Source organism: Equus przewalskii, chromosome 7 (genome assembly GCF_037783145.1).
Source record: "Equus przewalskii isolate Varuska chromosome 7, EquPr2, whole genome shotgun sequence".
In the NCBI taxonomy this organism is placed as follows: Eukaryota; Metazoa; Chordata; class Mammalia; order Perissodactyla; family Equidae; genus Equus; species Equus przewalskii.
The window spans coordinates 27,131,079-27,152,439 of NC_091837.1; positions in this window are offsets into that span (position 1 = coordinate 27,131,079).

Here is a 21,361-nt window from a genome sequence, read left to right on the forward strand (position 1 = left end):
AACAAAACATCCTGCAGAAGCTGTAATCTCTGAATTGTGACAACCTGGGCTGGAATCGTTTTAATAGAATATACCATACAGGCCGCCTGAAATACTGTGATAAGAATTTTAAAAGCTGTTAAATGCAAAGCCCCAGCACATTGGGTTAGAAAGGCAGAAAAAGTCTTAATGTAAAATATTTTGAGGCACACTTATTGTGAGGAAATGAAGATGAAAACCATGTGATTATAAAGGAGGAGAGAAGAGATTAGAAAAACAAAGCAAATTTGAAAGTGTTCTGACAGCTAATGCCAAGCCAGAGGTAAAGGAAGTCAGCTGACAGACTCCTTGCCTGGAAACTCAATGCATCCAGGTAGCTTGGCAGTGGGGTTATTGCTTAGATGAACGTTGTGTACCTGTTCCCTTGTGTACCTTTGAGGATACCTAGGAATGAAATTACTAGGTCAAAGTTTATGTGCATCTTCAGCTGACCCACAGAGGCACAGACCTGCGGGCTCAAAGCTGCTCTGGCTGATGTGAAGACCTGTGAGCATGGTAAGAGATGCTTACTATTCATGCTATCTGTTTGAGGGATCTTTTGTTATTCAGCAATGGCTAACTGATACACCCACTTTGATTGCTACTTCTCTTCAATCACCTTACCCTTCACTATATATACAAAATGTTTCAGAAACAGTTTATGTATTACCTCATAATATACTCTAGCTTTATGAGTATATTATTTAAGACTGCACATGACAGAAACCTGAGTAAAACTGGCTTAATGCACAGGGGAAATTCATTAACTCACATGACAGGAAATCCACATGGATCCAGGTGTTGAAATAATGCCATTAGGATCTCTTTTTGCTCATCTTTCTGAGTTTATTATTTATCCGTGCATTTGGAAGTTGAGCCCCTAGAAGCTCCAAGCTTCCATTCAGCCAGTTCAATATACTTAGCAAAAACAAAGCTTTTCTGTTTCAATAATTACTAGAAAGATGAGGTTTGGATTCACAGATCCAGTTGAGCCACGTGTCTCTCTCTGAACTGTGATGATAGGATGGGATGCATTGATTGTTTATCCTGGGTTTCAGGGCTACCCTTGGACCTGGCAGTGGCATTGCTCCCACTTCTGTCACATGGACTGAGAATGGGGAAGGGACAGTCTGCCGCAGGAGGTTAGTGTGCTGTTATCAGGAGAAAGTAAAGAGGATGCCAGGGTGGCTAAAACTGCAGATGTCTATCCACTTGAATCCTCACCTAAATCAGTAATGATAGGTTAGACTCTATAAACTAGTATCTTTAATCAACCATTTTAAATGCCCAAACAGATGTGCTATCATTTATTCTCTTATTCATTATTTTTTTGATTTTTAAATATTGAGTACCTATCGTGGGTCAGGCCCTCCACTGAGTTAGGATGCATATTGCTGAACAATTCAGGTACGGTTCCTGTACTCAAGACATTATAACTCTAGTAGCAAAGGCAGTTTGCTTTTGTGCAATTATGATGAGAACACTTCTCCTTCAAGCCAGGGTGGAGTAATGTGGATGACTTTACCCTCTTCGTGAAACACTCAAAAACAAAATATATATGAAGCAATAGTTTTCAAGACACTTCATATCAGTCCCTTTGGCTGGTGACCCATGAGAAAAGAGAAACAGGTGAGGTGAGCCCTACAATTGCCCTGGCACGTTGCCTTGAGAGAGTTTCAAGACCTCAGCACAGGCAGGAGAAGCCAGGCAGAGACAGGTGGACTCCCTGAGTTGAAGAAATAGAGCTGGGAGTCAAGGAAGACTAAGGCAACTGCATTTCTTCAGAGCATAGGAGAGAAGGAAGAAGCCCAGAGAGAGGATTCCGGAGATCTGCTGGAGGTCCCCCTCCAGTTCGTAAGGGTAGTTATCAGGCAAAGATGTGAGAAAGCTACAAAGATGTGAGGCTGGAGAAAGAATGACCAGAAAGGCTTGGTGAGAACAGGGTGACACTCACACGGGACTGGGAGTAGTTCCTGTCCCACCAGCCAGCCTGGAAACCCCACAGTTCGTCGAGATTGAATCATGTGTGCAGGAGAGTCTGGGCCCAGTGCTGGTGACTCATTACATTGAGCACCGCTCTGTTCCTACCAAACAAATCAAAGGTGAGGTCTGAGAGGACCAAACTGTTTCCAAGGAACTTAATTGTGTCCCCCAAGAAACCTCAAGAATATTTATAGGAATATAAAAATATCCAGCATCCAATAAGGTAAAATACACAATGTCTGGTGTCCACTGAAAAGGTACCGGGTATACAAAAAAGCAAGACAACACAACGCAACGTCAGAAAATACAATCCATCCATTCAAGCCGGAATTTATATGGATGTTAGAGTCAGCAGATGACGAGATTAAAGCAGTTATAACTGCATCCCTTATGTTCATCAGTTAATTAAAGACATGGAATATATAAAAAGTCTCCAGTCAGACTTCTAAAGATGAAAACAACAATGATTGAGAGGAAAAATAGACTGGATGGAGCTAATGGCAGAATAGATATTAGTCAACTTGAACACGTGGTGACAGAAACTAGCCAAAATAAAACAGAAAAATTGTATATGTGTAAAATGTTATATATATATAAATGAAAATTTACATGATCCTAGAGAACTTCCTGAGCACGAATACCACCGGTACAATTGTGCTTTCTTTCTCTGCACAAAAGGCTTGAGTAACTCACCATCAGCAGCTTGTGCACTTCAGACCGGGCTTCCCATGAAGGCGGCAATTCCTTTGAGAAGGTATCTACATCTTCTTGCCTAAGTCCCAATGTCCCTCGTTGGTGAACCAACTAGCTGGGATCAGGAGTGGAATTTGTGTTTCAGGATTGGATTTTTCTTCTGTAAAGCTAGCCGTTCTTCCTTGTGAATGTAATTTTAAACCTCGATGTCAGGAGTGTCATGCTCCACTCGCCTTAAAGAGAGTAAGTTAAGAATTTAGCCCTTTTGTATTGAGTATGGCAAAAAGTAGTTGAACTAGCATTAAGAGTTAAATAAAACTTCCATTTGATAACTTTTCCAATCCTATCCTGACCCAGAATAGTTAATTCATATCCTACTTGGGTAACAAGTGGGATTTTGTTAGAGGAAGAATATTTTTAAAATGTATATTCATAATCTGCCAATGTTCATGACGCTGGCAAGAGAGCTCACACTGTAGTCTGAGGTGCTGCATGCCCTCGTCAATATTATCATAATAGGAATAGATGCTAATGGGAGGTGTTCACAGTATGATGGGCATTTCAGAAGCCCATTTCCTCTCACTTTTTTAAGGTAAAGTCCCTTTTGATCGTTTGTAAATATCCCTTTCTTCCATCTGGGTACTTTCTGTATTTCTGATGTATGAAATCAGTGTTCCCTGTATGTAATTGTGATTGTCTAGTCTTGGGGAACCCATGACTGCATTCATAGGAAAATTAATAAGAGAAAGATCCAGTTCCAGGTAGGCAGAGACACTGAAATCCCAACTCTTCTTTGTTGAAAAAGAAGTTTTTTAGTCACAACCTGCCTAAAATTTCTAGAGGAATATAATTAGAAGGGATGGTGAATGCAGGCTTGTTTCTTTCTTTCCCCTTCGGCCATGGATAAAAACTCTTAATACCCATTCATCGAAAGGTTGTCCCAATGTTGATGGTAAATCGTATCAATCAGAAACAAACTGAACTGCCACCCTCAGGGGTCATCTCTGCTGGGCACAAGACATCAGAAAGCCTTGGACAGAGGTGAGACCAGAGGTGGTGGTGTGGGGTTTGAGTCTGAACTTTTCTTTGACTGGTCCAGCAGGTCAACTGCCTGTTAGATCCTTGGCCGAGTCACCCTCCTCTTTCTTTTAAAGTAAAAATTGTATATATTTAAGGTGTACCACATGATGGCTATCTGTCAGTATAGATATCTATCTCTCTCTCTATATATAGTGAAATGATTGCTACAGCCAAACTAATTAACATATCATCTCCTCATCTAGTTACCATTTTTTTGTGTTGAGAGCACCCGAAATCTACTCTGTTAGCAATTTCCAGTATTCAACACAGTGTTATTAACTACAGCCATCATGCTGTACGTTAGCTCTAGACTTACTCATCTTTAATGTGCTGATTGATAAGAAGCTGGATTTGACTTCCTTTGTGGCTGCCATATCTGCTCTAAATATTGGAATGCAATTCTTTGGGCCCTCAGATACCCTGTTTCGTGATATGATTGCATCTTTGAGCTGATTTTGGGTTCTTGATAATACCCTATGTAGCCAGCTCCACCCTGTGGCCCGTGTCACCCTTGGACCCTGTGCTCCTCACAGGCCTCGTGTATAGGGGTTGCTCAGTCACGGTCTGTTGAATTAATAACATTGTGCCTTTCGTAATTAAGACAGTTTGAGTATATGTCAACGGGCAGTTTGCTGTGTGACCTGCATTTCACGGGGCAGTGTCGCTGAGACACTAATATATTTTTGTAGGAGGCAGTCAACTGCTCTGAGCATGGTCCTAGACATCTGATTATCAAGCTCAGTTCCAGACAAGACTGCAAGAGTATTAGCTCGATGCACCCAATCAGCAATACGTCCCAAGGGCATAGTGTAATTACTTATTTTCCTAAATAACACAGACACGCTCTGACTTAATTACAATAGTTTCGCTGTGAAATAGAATTGTGGTAATTTCCAAGTTAGTATATCTCATTAATGAGATTTGCCAAGTCTTATTGGCATTACTGTGAAATGCCTTTATGTTTCAAATCATTTTCTAAATTGCTAATGTCATCGGGGGAAGAAAAACATTTCCAGAGTTTCTTCTGGAGGTGAAATGTATGTGCTTCCAAAAAGTCTGAGGGCTCAGCTTTCCTGGGTGACAAGACTTCACTGTGCAGACAAGAAGGAACAAAAAATAGTGATAATCTTCCCCATGTTTGTGTTCCTCCAAACCATGAGCATTCAATTTAAGATTCACCATTAAGCATATGAATATTAGGGACTTTTCACCAGGAATCTGGGAATCTGAATACACCAAGAGTCAAGATTCTTAAACTTATGTCCTAGCTCTGCCCCTGGATATGTGCATGACCTTAGACCAATTAGTTAACATTCCTTTTCTCCAGCTTGCTCACTTATAGAATAATTGGACCACTCATTTACTGAGTAACTACTATGTGCCAAGCACTGTTCTAGGCATAGGAAAACAGCAGGTCATGCGGGTAGACAAGGTTCCTAATTTCTAGGAGTTTATATTCTACCAGAAAAGACAACAGACACATAGATGAATAAGCAAATGAGTAATTAAGCTAAGGATAACTTGAGGATGCAAATACAATCAGATAATATAATTGAGGTAGCCTGGAGGGGTGTGGCCTTGGGGAGAAGATCAAGGAAAGCTTCGCTGAGAATGGCAACCATTGAGTGGCACTGTGAGTAATGAGAAGGCGTCTGCTATAGGAAGTTTGGAGTGAGAACCTTCCAGACAGACAGAATGGCAGAATTCCCTGAGGGAGGAACATATCAATTTCTAAAATATCTTCGGCTGCAAATTTCAATGATTTCTGCTCTTGCCATTTCAAAACAGTGTCCCACGAGTGACATCCTAGGTTCCCTATTGTCATCGGTTGGATATAATTGTCCTTATCTAGGCTTAGCTTTCATTCAAACTATCTTGTCATTGATTCAATGTGTCTAATTAACTAACTGTGCCTGTGACCCCTCTCCAGATTCTTGGAATTTGTTTCCTCCATTCCCAATCTAGCATCTACCCCCTTCCTTGTCAGTGTATATTTCTTAAAATAGGAGGTAATAACAGAATCCACTTTGCAGGGTCATCAGAATTGGACAGAGCATGCCAAGTGGTGAGTACAGTAACAACAAATGTACCCACGATTATCATCGATGTGATTGTCTTCTTCTTCATCATCATCATCCTCATCCTCGGTTGTCAATTCAAATCGCACCTTTCAGTGAAGCTTTCTCTGACCGCTCTATCTAAAATAACCACCCTTGTCTTCATTCTCTGTTCCCTTATCCTGCTTTGTTTAACCTCGTTGCATTTATAATAGGCCCTCTTATCCGCGGGGCATATGTTCCAAGACCCCCAGTGGACACCTGCAACCGTGGATAGCACTGAACCCTATACAGACTTTGTTTTTCCTATATGCACACACCTACGATGAAGTCTAATGTATAAATTAGGCACAGTAAGAGATTAACAACAATAACTTCTCTTTGGCATATCCGAATTGCCAGCATCACTACTTTTGCACTTTGGGGCCATTATTAAGTAAAATAAGGGTTGCTTGAACACAAGCACTGCAATCTGATAACTGAGGTAGCCTGTGCCACGTGGATCCGCTGGACGAAGGGATGACTCACCTCTGGGTGCGATGGAGCGAGATGGAGCGAGATTTCATTATGTTTCTCAGAACAACAGGCAATTTAAAACTTATGAGTTGCTTATTTCTGGAGTTTTCCGTGTAATATTTTTGGACTGTATTTGACCATGGGTAACTGAAACCGTGGAATGTGAAACTGTGGGTAAGTGGGGACTGCTGTATTGCCATGTGACATGTTATATATTTGATTGTAGCCTGTTTCACTCTAAAAAAATAGAGTCTATGATGGCAAAAGTCTAGTTTTCCTCTCCGTGGCATCACCAGTGTATAGATAAGTGCTTTGCACATAGTTGGTGCTCAGTAAATACTTGTTGGTTAAACAGAGCAATATCTTCACCGTCTAGTATGCCGCACTGTGACGAGGCTAAGGTGGAGCTATGTGCACTGGCCGGGAGCTGGGTTGGAGCAATAATGCAGACAGTTTTTCTCTCTTCTCAGCATGGTCCCACTTGTAGAATGAGCTGAAAAAAGAATTTGGATCACTATTTTAGACTGCCATCTCATGGACAAAGACCAGTTTGAGCTTTGTAAAAGTAAAAGCCTTCTGATATGCTAAGTATTCTATATAGATAGATGACATTACATTAGTACATTGTAAGAGCGGGCATGCCAGGATGTGACGTCAGGGCATTCTACCATCTCCTTGTTCTCCGCCGAGCTCAGATGAAACAAAAACTCTGAGACACAGGCAGGAGACACCTAGCTTTGTGGTATCATGAGCCTCCTCTCCTTGAGAAGAGGGATGTTAGCAAACACCTACAGTCTTTTTTCCCACTCAACGGCTGATAACTCATTACCGAGAACGGAAAAGGAAGAACAGGCAGAGGTGAATTGAAGCCACATTTAATGGCTTTGGAAGACACGGCATGTAAATCAGTAATCTGGGTCCTAGAGAGGTGATTAGTCAAAATCCCAAGCAATCAAATAATAGTAATAAGTTACTGAATTTAATTTAATAATAATTTGCTGAATTTTGCCCAACCATGGATTCTAATTTGGAAGCCTTTCGTTTTTCTTATTTCAATCCATGAAATGTACTGTCCTCTTAAGATTACTTTCTTATAAATAAACTTATTAAAATGCAACAAAAATTAAATAAGCTTAATTTAACTTAAAAAGTAATATTTTTATGGAGTAGCTAAAGTGAATATGATTGAACATATTTACACTTATTTAATTCTGTTATATGCATCCAAAGTATTAAGTGACTAGCTTAACGCTGCCTCTGTAGACTAATGCTTTTGTTTTCGTGGAAAGCTGGTTAATCAGAAAACTTCTCCTTCTAGCAGGCTGGAATGGGCAAGTCACAGGAGACTGTCCTTCTACATAATTAAAGTTCAAATTAAGCCTTTTGTTTCAGAAATGTCTGATTTGACCATTTTTAACTTGCACTAAATATCAGAATACTTGGAAGCTGAATTTTCCCTTTTTTTCTATCCTGTCTACACGGCGGCTCCATGGGCTTGGTTTTCTTAGGTTAGCTGAGGAGTGTTAACGATAATTATACTGCTAGTAATCCATCCGGGTGTTGTAAACAAAAGCGTGGGGGTGTGTGGGGAGAGGCAGGAGAGCTGTCCACCATTCCCGGCTGGTATTTGTGGAGGAGGGTTCCCTAAATGAGCTAAGTTTATAGAGCATCCAGCACAATATGTGATCCATACTTAGCAATTAATAAATGTTAGTTCTTTTTATTTTAATAACTTCCAATTGCCAAAAGTGCATATTTCTTAAAAGAGATGTTGGACCAAAAAGAAAGATGGAAGAAATATCTTAATTCTCCCTATCATTTTCTTTGTAATGGTGAGAAGAAATTAATTCTTTTTTCTTTGCCAAGCAGATGGTTGGAGTTAAATGTCTCCAGAGCATTATGGTGTCATTTGCATTATTAATTAAACTTTATTCAACATTGCTCTCATAAATCTTGAATATAAAATATCTGAAAATTGTCATAGGTCTGGTTTTTAGATTGGCAATGTAAAAATGTCACATATCTGCATACCTTGTGTCTCAACCACAATGCATTTGAGTTAAGATTTGGTAAGAGTGGTCATAAAAGTGGAGAAAAAAAATGTGATAATATGAGCCTATTTAGTTTTTAAAAAATAAAGAAAATGAAAAGAGAAAAGACGGAATAATGTTTGAAAATAGTTATAAATTTGATAGCTTCATATACAGAGCTGGATGCCAGTTGGAACACCTACCTCTCAGGATCCACTGCCCTTTAAAACTTGATTTTCTCCCAAACATGGCCCCAGTTGATTAGGAAGGCTCTGAGAATTCAGCCTAATGACATGCCCTATTTTAGGACTTGGAACTGATTTGTATGGAGCATTATAAAATTTAATCTTCCTCTTCACCCAAATTTATGGGGTTGGTGGATGGGAACTTGCCACATGTAGAGTGCTGAGAATGTTCCAGAAGAGGGTGCCTGCCCACTTACAATCAGACTCAAGAAGCTGTTCCTTTAATTTCAATTTACTGCCAGCTGTCTCAGAACCAGTCCCTCTTCGACCGCATGCAAATGACAATTTATGTCCTAATGGTCTGAATTCCTTATTGCCCATTGAGTTTTGGATCCAACCTAAATTTCTATCCTGCTTTTTAGAATGATATATATTTTACTATCACTTAGAAGTGGCTGAGTGCATTATAAAAGGTTTTAAATGCAAAAATTGATTTCCTCCTAATTTAAAAATTTTGTGAGGAGAAAACTGAGCCAATGAGATAGTGAAATAATGCAATTATTCTGATTTATGGTGCATATTCTCTCTTTCTCATTCAATCCACTCTCTTGCCTTCTGAGAAAGTATTCTGAAAATTTATTTAGCTAAGATAAGTAACTCTTTGACTTCGCCTGATTTATCTTTCTCAATAAAATCCATATATTTTTCCACTAGGGTCTAAATTTATTTTTTCCTTTTTGAGGCAAAATTTATTTTGGGATCCTAAATTTCCTCAGTTTAAGTTATTATTGATCAGCTCCTGAGCATTGGGTGAAAATTCAAACGTAGTCATTTGGGCATTCTGGATTTTTAATTTGCTTCCTTTTAATGTGAATATGACAGCAACTTGCTCTCACGGATTTATGTTGACTAAGGAGTCTGGACCAAACTTTTATCCCAGTGTAGACAGAGGCTGAATCCTTGAGAAGAATTGAAAGTGCTCCATGATTGCTCAAAAGTGGACCAATGGTTTTTCTGAGCCCGCCTTGGGTGAGAGAGCACAATACTTCCAGCAGACCTCATTAAAGGAGTAGAAATGGAAAGAGAAATATCTTTTTCTAGAAAACAGGGTCAGACTGAAAGGAAAATTCTAAAGACAGCCGTCAAGATGGCAATCCATCCAAGTTAAAAAAAAAAACAAACAAACAACGGATTGGCAGAAAGTTACAAGAAAAGGTGAGGGGGGCGGGGGTAATCCAGGAAGAGCAATAATCCTTTGGCTGGAAAGTGGCCATAGTTGTGGGAATGTTGGCATCCACGGTTAATGAAGGCACCTGCTTTCCCTCCCCACACCCCCCACAGGACCAGGGCGCTGAATGGTTTTCTCCTGCATGTTTGGAGACTGTCATCTGCCAGTTAAGACGGAGTGATGACAGCTCAGTCTTTTTTGTGTCTCCAGAAGTCCACTCCAAAGGCTTCTGTTTAAACTCGTATTCTTGGGCTCCTTGCACCATCCTCCAAACATCCCTTCCTGGCCCTTAGACAGTTGATTAGACACATCTAACGTCTGGCAGCATATGCGTGAATGTCTCCTTTTAAACCCCCTTCCCACCTGTGGTCCAGGCCAGGGCTTGAGATGAAGAGAGGGAAACTGGCACCGCCTGGTCTGCCTTTAGACTTGCTGGGGCGCCCACCGGTCTGGTGTGATAAGGCCCTGCTTCTGTTTAGTGAGGTTTGTGAAACTGGCAATCCATCGTGTGTTTCTGCCTCCTTTCCCCTTCCAGCTCCCTGCACAGGATGGGACCCAGTGCACCAGGAGCTCGTGGGGAGCAGGCTAGGTCTGTAGGGGGTGCCAGCATCTGCTTAGCTGCTGTGGGAGGCACGGAGCATTCCCTGGCAGGGTGGGAGGGCCTCCGTGTCCTGAAGTGCTGACTGCAGCTGTCTGAGAGGGAAACGGAAGGACGGAAGTGGGAAATGACTCGGCCTGGGATTCTGCTTGCTTTTATGGAATTGGCAGTTGCTGCTTCTCTTCTCAGTGCTGTGGACTGAATTGTGTCACACTCCCCCACACCCAGTTCATAAGCAGAAGTCTTAATCCTGAATATGATGTATTTGAAGATAGGGCCTTTTGGGAGGTAATTAAGGTTAAATGAAGTCATGAGGGTGAGGCCCTAACCTGATGGAATCAGTGCCCCTAAAGAAGAGACAGCAGACCCCTCCCCCTCTCTCCTGTGGAACACGGCTGGAAGGTGAGCATTGGCAGCCAGGAACTGGGTCAGACAGCACGTTCATCTTGGACTTCCAGCCTCCAGAACTGTGAGAAATAGATTTCTGTGGTTTAAGCCCCCTGTCTGTGTTACAGAAGCCTGAACAGACTAAGACACTCAGGACATGTGTGCATGGATAGATGGAGCCTGCATCTCTGGGAGAAAGGTTTGGCCTTTGGCAAGTCAGATTCAGTCTCTAGGCCTGTTTCTCCATCTTTCACATGAGGGAATCAGACCATTGGTTCATCATCCATCCATTCATTTATTCTACAGATTACACTTGATCCCCAGTGTATGCTGGACACAGAGTTACGTACTGAGTACACTGAATGTAGTATCCTGCACTTGGCAGAATAACTTGGCCCCTGACCTCTGAAGTTTATGGTTAGGGAGACAAACAATACACAATTAAGGCACCTACGTATGAGGCGGAACCATATGAGTTGTTGTTTTTGTAGGTCCCATTAACAATTACACATCTTGAAGCGGAAATCTAAGATCTACACTTTTCTCAAACTGTTACTTCTGTCATGAGTTTCCACAGTGGAGAGATATTTTATTTGAAACTCAAAAGGTTGCATGTCCCTGCGATCCCGGAGAGAAGCCTCTGTCCACACAGCCGCCAACCCTCCAGGCCAGCCCCAGGGAACGAGGTTCCACTCGGAAAGCTCAGGAGACAGGCCAGCGGCCCCTGGAATCAGCCGCAACTTTGGAAAATCTTGATTACGGCAGAGGGCTGCGCTGAAAGGTTGAGGACCTACGCTTGAGTCTTTTCTCTTTGTGGTGTTTAAATTTTAAAAGAAGCCAGACACAAAAAGTCACCTATTATATGAGTCCATTTATATAAAATATCCAGAACAGCAAACTCACAAAGAGAGAGAGTAGATTCATGGGTGCCAGGAGCTGGGGGGAGAGAAGAGTGAGGAGAGACTGACGATGGGTACAGGGTTTCCTCTGGGGTGATGAAATGTTCTGGAACTAGATAGTGGTGATGGTTGCATAACATTATGCATATACTAAATGCCACTGAATTATACTCTTTAAATGGTTAAAATGGTAAATTCTATATTATGTGTATTTTACCATAATAAAAAATTAAGGTAAAACTTTAATTAGCTAAATAATATATGAATGCATTCTCTTATGGAATATTTACAGACAAGGCTATGATCTCATCTGATTCTCCCCCAATCCAGTCCCCTCCCCTAAATTAACCACTGTTACCATTTTGGTATTTTCATCCAAATCTTTTATCTATCTATTTACATATGTATATATGTAGTCGTGGAAAATATATGGGATTATTTTGAATATAGGTGTGTTTTAAGATAAAGGACGTTATACTGTGCAGATTGGTTTGTGTACTCCAACATGTTTTGAGTGACTTTCTAAGCCAGTGGAATAGTTCGTCTTCATATTTTTAAAACTGCTGATTAATACTCCACACTGTGGCTATTTATCCACACATTTCCAATTATCCCTCCTCACTGCAAGCTTTACAGACTGGTCTGGTTTGAGGATAGGAAACAGGTGATTGGTTTCACTCAGGAGCACTGCAATGAGGGTTCTGAAGACAAAATGGACCTGTGATGGAAAGAGTGCTGTGATTGATTAGCAATGTCTGCCTTGGGTGCAGGCGTGGGGTGGACACCAGGTGTGTCATATCCTTGCTTTCCTGGTTCTAGATGGTATGATGGAATTAGCAGAATTTCCTTCATCTTCCAAATTCCCAGGGCGTCCTCAAATATAGGAGCCTGACTCTGAAGCGTTAAAGATCTTCATAGTGATCGAGAACAATAAAGTTTCAAGTTAATTAAAGTGATTAGTTTCTGTTTATTAGGACAAGAAATAAGTTCTTATATCTTTAAGACTTGTCTTTGATGAACTCTCGCTTCATAAGATTTTGCCCATCTGCCTCCCAAAGTTAATTTGTCAGTGTTTGTTTGAGATTGTCACCACATGGCACTCTATTGTCTGGCTCTTGGTTTCCAGAATAAACTTGGGGCAAGTCAACCTTTTATGCTTTTACTCAAACTAGAATGAGCAACACACTTTGTAAACGGTGCTGTCTGTGGCTACTGCAGAGTGGGCAGCCACATTTCTAAGATGCCCCATGCAAGTCAGCTCTCCACATTGAAGTGTTATTATAGCACCGGAACCCCAGCGAGCATCTTCAGCAAACCTATTACCACCGTGGCCACATCACAGGGTTTCCACGTTAGGTCATTTCCTAGCACACATTTAGACATACAGAAATACAAAAAGATTGAGCCCTGAGAGCTGACTGGAGTCAGCTAAATGTCAAAGGCGGAAAATAAACTATAAAAGTATTTGGTTCAATTGACCTACATCTCTTCAGGAAAACCCTGTTGGACGTGCAATTTCTTAGGTAGATTGGAAATACAGACCCAGTGAAAGAAGTCCAGAGAGAAACCGCTGTTTGTCAGCCAGTAAGAGGATCTTGGTTGTTTCTGTGGCAAGAATGGGATGTGACAAATTTTTAAAGGTTCTGCTAATGCCTCTAATATTTATCATATGCTTCAAAAGCAGCCGCTTGCACCTCAGGCTGGCCAACGGAATTTTCTGCATGGTTAGTGATGAGTGGTGAATGCAAAGGGGGGAATGACGTGAAAGTGCTAAGCTCCCGGTCCACACCTCCTCACGGGTGTGAGGTGATGTCCTCAGGATGCGGTGTTCTCAGACAGTGATGTTCTCCTTGAAAAGATAAGCACCCTCACTGTCCATGGGTGAACTGGTTATTCGCCACAACACTGGGTTGTCTAGGAGACACTTAACTTATTCCAGAATTTCTACCTCCATCTCTAAGTCTGACATACCTGCTTAAAAATGCCCACGCATACCGGGCCTCTCTGCCAGTGAACACAGATGACAAATGGAGCTGTGTGCTCGTTTTGCACTTCTTCAGCTTCTTTAGAGGCATAATAACAGTATGTTAGAATGAGTGCAAATCTCAGCTCCTCGTTTATTACCTGCGTGACCTAGAAAAGTTTCTTAGAGTTTCACGGCCTCAGTATCTTTATCTATAAAACAGTAAAATCATTCCCACCAGAAACGCCTCACCAGAGTATTTTGAAGATTAAAAGTATATAATTCATAAAATGCTTAGTGCACAGTAAGAGAATGAAAATTAACAATTCCCTTCATTTTAGGCCTTTGTGCTTTAAAAACAGAGACAGAGATTTAAGAGTAGAAATAATGTTCCAAAGATTCAGCAGAAAAATGCCACGAGCACTAAGCAATTAGAGCAGACACCAGCTGTAAGTGCGAGGTCCAGACGTGAGCATGGCTGCCGGCTGTGCATCCGCTCTGCCCTGGAGAGACAGAGGAACCGACTGCTACCCACGTCTTTGCAAAGCAGACTTCTGATTCCAGCGTTTTTAATGGTTTTTATTTTGCCTACTCTCAGATGACATTTAAAATTGTGTCTAAGTTCTTTTTCCCTACTACATGTTTCTGAGAGATAAAGGTGTCATAGATATATATAATCTCTATATATGTATGTACATACATAGCTTTATTAAGATGTAATTCACATGCCACACAATTTACCCATTCAAGTATACAATTCAGTTGTTTTTTCTATGTTCACAGAGTTGTGCAACTATGACCACAATCAATTTTACAACATTTCCATCCTGAGAAGAAACTCCTATTCATTAGCATTCACTCTCCATTTTCCTCCAACCCAGCCCCGCAGGCAGGTAACCACTAGTCTGCTTTCTGTCTCTGTGGACTTGCCTGTTCTGGACATTTACTGTGGCTGGAATCCCACACTATGTGACCTTTCGGGTCCAGCTCCTTTCACTCAGCAAGATGCGTTCCAGATCGTCCATGTTGCAGCACAAATCAGCAGTTCATTCCTTGTCCTGTCTGAGTAATTCTTCGTCGTGTGGATAGACCACATTTGCTTCTTGTTCATTGGTTGATGGACACTTGATATTGTCACCACTGCTGGTGATTTTCGCTCTTCCCCCGAGGATGCTACTCAGTGGATAACATGACTCCCCCTTTTCCCTGACTCCCTGCCGGTGGCACTTTTCATGCTCTCCTGACCTCACCCACCTCCTTTCGAGGAGGAGGGACATCCTGGCCTCCAACCCCCCACCTGAGGGCGAGTGAATGAAGCTCCTTCCAGAGCTTCCCAGGTGCTCCTGCAATGATGGGTACGTGGCAGCTTGCAGGTAAAATGTGCATTGGCTTCCATCAGCCCACCCCCACTGCTTGCCCCCTGGAGAGACGGATGCCTTTGTGTTTTGGTTATGACTTCAGTTTTTACTTTAAAAGATGCTTATTATAGAAAAGTCAAACAGCCTAGAAACTTGAAAACAAAAAACTCACCTCAAATCATAAGATCCTAAATTTTCCATGTTTCTTATCAGAGGACTGTCAATTTCAGTCCTCATGCTACAGGGTGGATATAAATAGATCATCAAATGAATGAGAATAATATGTTATAAGAATACCCTAGTACTCCGCATGCCATTTTTGATAAAAATGTGTGAAATTTGTGTTTAGTTATGTTTAACAGGAGACCAATGATCCAAGATAACACTGATGAACGTCACGCCTTTCCTCCTTTGAAAGATGGAATGGGCTTCTATGACGAGGCCTCAAAGGTCACGTAGTGTAACTTCTACCAAGGCCACATGTCTGCCCAAGATTGAAGGGAGGATATTTAGACCTAAGACTGTCAGCGTCGCATTAAGATGGCGTGGAATGCACTGTGGCAGACCTCCTGGGTACATGCAATCTATCGTAGGTTTTGCCCCACAATTAAAGAGCATGCTGAAAACACTGATACCCTTGAGACAAGTAACCTGTTCAAGATTAGGTGAAGGAAGCTGTAGGGTTTTTAACTGAGAGCAGAAAGGGGGCGGAAAAACTCAGAGAAGACCAAGCCCAGGGCTGCTGTGGACCACAGGACAGACTTGGCGCCTTTCCCCATCTCCCGGAACCATCTCTGCCTCTGGAAAATATTTACCTTAGGCTGATGAGGTGGCTCATTCATGGACGATGGTTGTGAGGTCCCAGTCTCTCTCCAGGGCAGGACAGCATGCAGATGAAAGCAGTTACTCAGCACAATGAGCTGCCCAGGCTGCAGGAAACCTAAACGGGACAGAGCGCCGTCTAATTTTCTGGAAGAGCCGTGCAGCACCCTGTGGTTTTACCTCCAATCAGAGTTCCCACTGGGGCTCCCTTGTGGGCCGTTCAAAACCCCCATTTAAGAGGCAGCTGTGTAAAACCCAGGCTCACTTTAGCAGAAAGGTGTTGTGTCAGGGTGTGTAAGGTGACCCTGCCATCTGCTTTTAGACATCAGGTTTGCCCCAGTTCTGCTGCCCCGCTGACTTGCCAAGGAATGCAGGCACAGGGTGCCCAGAACAGGGTCCCACAAATCTGTGTACGTCTGTGCTACCGAGGTGATGCCAGACCTCTGCAGAGAGGAGCGAGCTGAGATGAAGCTGCTGTGAGTGCAAAGGGCCATTACCAGGATTGAGGAGGACAGCAATGTGGGTTTCCACAGAGGAAAGCCCAAGTGGAAAGACGAGCAGTCTGCATTTTCACTTCTGGTCACCTGTGTTTTCATTTGGTCTCCCATAATGCGAGCCTCCTGGCGCCAGGTGTAGGGTTTTGTGCTCAGAAAACCCCATGATGTCTAGCACAGTGCTGAGAACACACAGGTCAGGGTGGAAAATTAAATTTCTCCAGCAGAGCAGGTTCACACTGTGGATGACTGAAGATGCCAGGGAGCGGGAGAATGGAGAGGGGGACCCGTAGGACTCACGCCCCGTCTACAGGGGGCGCCACCACTCAGCTCCCCGCAACTGTTTCCACGTGGCTCTGTGAGGACAGAGCTGCGGATTTGCCAATATTCAAGACCAGACAGAAAGCTGGAGATTTTTCATTGTGAAATCTTCCCATTCTAAAATGTCAGCCCAAGTATGGAAACAATAAAGACCTTTGAAGGAACCAGTGCTGTCCGGGTTTGTGACTTTGCTAGTGGTCATTATTAGACACCAGCCTTTGAGAGGCAGGACACCACGACTTTCTCATCTGGTGTCCTCCACAGAGCCAAGTACAATGCTTGGGTGAGGGATCACTGGAAGGTTGATTTTTAAATAATTTTATTGAGATGTAATTTATATACCCTAAAATCTACCCATTTTAAGTGTACAACTCAATGATTTTTACTGTATTGGCCAAGTTGTACAACCATCGCGGTAATCTAGTTTTAGAACATTTTCATCACCGGATAAGAGTCCTTCACACCCATTTGTAATTAACGTCTGCTCCATCCCCAGCTCCTGCCAGGCACTAATCTACTTTCTGTCACTAGAGTTCCCGTGTTTAGATATCTCATACAGATGGAACCATACTGTACATGCTCTCTTGTGTCTGGCTTTTCCTACATAATGTAATGTTTGCAAGGTTCATGTGTGTTTCGGCATGAATCTTCACTCCATTCCTCTCTATTCCTCAATAACATCCCATTGTCTGGATGTACCACCAGTTTTTGCTTATTAACCCACCATTTGGTGAGGGTTACAGTGCTTCTGCTTTTTGCCCATGATAAGCAATGACACCATGAACATTCACATGCAAGCATGTGTGTGCACAGATGGTGATGTTTTGGGGGTGGATACCTAGGAGTGGAGTTTGGTAAACTTCTGTTTAACATTTTCAGAAACGGCCAAACTGTTTTTCAAAGCGGCTGCCCCATTTTCGCTCCCCACAGCAATGCCTAAGGAGTCCTGCTTTTTCCCACTCTTGCCAACACTTGTTACTGTTTCTCTTCTCACTAGAACAGTTTTAAGCTTCCTTCATGGTGTTGCTCCAAGTAGCAAGCGTTCATTGAAGAGGCAAAAGGAGCGTTCTTGCTGCCCTGGGAACCGCGAAGTTACTCTGACATTCTGTACTAGAGATCGGAGTCTGATGCTGGCCGCCACCCCGGGGACCAGCTGACCTGGTTGCCTGAGATGTAGGTTCAGCAGGCCGGGTGAACAGACCCAGAAGGGAGCTGCCGGGAAGGTGCGCGAGAGACTCAGCACGCCCACTTCCAGGCTCGACTTCCACCGGCAGTCTAACGAATGAGCACAGGGACGTAGGTGCCCAAGAAGAGATGTTGCAGCATCATCCATCACAGCAAATTTGGACACAGTCTAAATTTCCATCTTCATGAGACAACTTAGGTAAAATATGGAGTAAACAATAACTAATTATTAAAAATGAAATAGATCTTTCTTCCTGTTGACATGGACCACCCACTGATATATTTTTCTCAGAGAGAAAAGAAAGGTGCTGAGCACCTTGTTTCATACGCTGCCACGTGTGTAAAGGGAGGCAATGTTTACCTCTGTGTGTGTGCATATGTGTGCACGAGTGAGTGTGTGAATAGGATGTGCCTGGAAGGATAAACACAAAAATGAGGAAGGAAGGAGAGGATGGGTTCAACATTGGCAGTGAGAATTTTCAGTAAATACGTATACATTAGATATATACAAATACACAAAGAAACCTGTGTTGTGAAAAGAACAACAGTAGAATGAGCCTTCACATTGGTAACACACAGCTTAAGACATGAAGCGTCACCAGCGTGGGCCTGATTTGTTTCTGGGTACACTTACTCTTTAGCACTCTGATTATTTCTTTTACTATCTGCATATATTATTTATTAAATCAATGCTTTGAAATAAAAAAAGTCCCAAGCAGGAACAACATTATAATAGGATAAATCCTTCAAGGCAAAAATGAATCAACAAACCCAACAAAACAATTTCTTTCCCAAGATGACACCACGACTGAAGCGCAATTGGAATCTAGGCATCTGTAGAACCAAGCTCACCTTTGCCTCCACCGCCCTCTATTGCATCTGTGATGAGCCCAAACGCTTTAGTGTTGGCCAGTGGCATTCCAAACACCCCGGGGCAGACATCCTGCTGTTGAAATGGCCCCCAGGATTGGGCATCATCATTGACAAAGAGACTCATCTCTGTGCCACCCAAGGCACATGCAAATCAACCACTATTTCCACCCCATCTGGTCCAGTCCATGATCGTGAGTCCAACTATGAGAGAGAGGAAAGAAGAGAGAGGTATCGTACAAAGTCCTTGATTTTCAGCACACTGAGAATCCCCCAATAGGATGAGGAAAGTCTGATGTGGTCAACACCTACCTGGGAATTTGCAGCAGGAGTACCCATGAAGAGGGAAAATTGTATCCTTACAGCCATGGGGAATATTTTGAGCCAGCTGGCAACGTTAAATGGAATGGGATTTCTACACATAGCACATAGATGTGCACGAACCAGAGCAGCCCCATCTGTTGGAGAAACAGCAGCTTCTACTTAATGATGCCTGGGCAGGGCGCCGCCGCAATGAGCTGCCTCGGGCTCAGACTCACTTCGTTAAGGGCTGTTTCCAAATGTGCGAAGCAGAGGGAGGCTGGGCGGGAAGCCGATCCTCCTGCCCGGGTGATTGTCTGTCAACTCTGCCCCAGGCGGTTCAGTCCTGAATGGAGACATCTGGTCCAATGTTAGTTTGGTCATCCTCTGTCCCCAGGAAAGGGAGATTGAAGAGCTGGATATGCCAGAGAAAGAGCAGGGAGAGAGGCACCAGAGCAGACTGGATGTGGACACTGCTCCTGGGATGGCAGACCTGGGTTCAAATCCCCACTCTGCCACTTTTTGGCTGTGTGACCTTGGCCAAATCCCTGAACCTCTCTGAACCTCAATTTCCCCATCTGCCAAGTGGAGGTGGTACTGCAGGGAGAACAAAGAGGGAGTGGTGTGCAGAGCGCCGTGCATTTCCTAAACTCGTGATAAGGAATCGAGCAGTAGCGGCAGCCGTTGTGGTTACCACAAGAGAATTACAAGGGCCCCCTCGCCTCATTTTGCGTGACATGTGTAATTGCAATCTGCAGGCTGGACCAACAAAATATTTTGGCCCACAAAATATTTTTGTATATGAAAGATTTGAATTTAGGAATTTTGCTTGAAGTCGAGATTTCTGGCTTATCTTGGGGAAAAGAATATGAAGATCTGGCAAAAGGGGATCCACATTACCCTCTGGGAACAATTAACTGAAACCGGGGAGCGGCCGCCCCGCGCAGACAGGACACCGCCCTCCAGTGGTCATAACGATAATCACTCACCTCCTGAGCAGATGCTCCTGTTTCCCCCGTGTTATAGATGCAGAGACTGAGGCACAGAGTTTAAAGAGCTGCCAAGGTCACACAGCAAGAAAGCAGAAACTGGCACCAGCCTCCACGTTTCGACCTCCACATCACCTCCCTGTAGCACGGCATCCCCTCCAGGCCGGCCTCATCCCTTCTTCCGCCCGCCTGTCCTTGACATCAGAATGTGTATCTCTGTCTCCAACAGTTGTAGCCCAAAGGCTGAGAGTCACAGACTGTGTCTGATTTGGATGGAGACCATCGAATCAATTTTCACCTCCGGGTCCCAGGTCATTAGCTTGCTCTTCCCAAGGTTCAGAGAGAATTTGCTGGTCACAGAGCAACCAGCTCTTTCCTGTGGAACACTTGCCTCCCAGTGAGGACGGGGATGAGCACTATTAGGAGGTCTTTGCTGTTTTTAGTGTCGTGAGTTATCAGTTGTCACCATCACAGGCAGGACTCCTCCTCGCTGTTAGTGGCCGAGCAGCCCCGTTCATCTCAAATAACGAGCAATTATGAGTCATTTGGACGGAAGCCGCCTGCGTTTCTCACCAGAAGGTTCATTCTCATTTTATTGCCAATCTAGTCAGCTTTCTCCTCCCAGGCGGCACCGATTGTTCAGTCATTTCCACGTGAGTTCCAGTTCAAAGGGCATCGTTTGTGACTCTGAAACTAAGCATCTAATATAGCAAAACAGGTGGCTGGCAAGCGGATGCATGGACATAAAAAGATGCTCAGCATCATCAGTCATTAGGAAAACGCAAATGACAACTGCAGTGAGTATGACCTCACACCTATTAGAGTGGCTAAAATTTAAGAAAAAATGGGCCAGTTGACACTTCCAACTGTAGGTGAGGATGGGACTAGAACTTTCTGCTGACGGAGGTAAAATGGTCCGGCTGCTCTGGAAAACAGTGGCAGTTTTTAAGAGAAAGCTAAACATGCATCTTTCCTGTGACGCAGGCATTCCACTTCTAGGTCTTTACCAGAGAGAAATGAAACTATGTCCACATGAGGACTTGGTCACGACTGCTCGTGGCATTTCCCTGTGTACTAGCCCAAACGGAAACCACGCAGGTGCCCGTGGACAGGGGAACAGATGAACAGTGGAGTATTCATATAAGGAAATAGGACTAGGCAATACAAGGAAATTCGCTATTGATACAGGTTCCAATATTGATAGATCTGAAAATCACTATGGTGAATGAAAGAAGCCATGCAGAAAATGGATGATTGCATTTTTACGAAATTATGGAATATGCGATCAAATCTCTAACGTCAGAAATCAGATTGGCGGTTGTGTGTGGATAGGTGTGGGCCCAGGGAGGGGTGGGGTGGAGGGATGACAGGGTGGCACAAGTAAA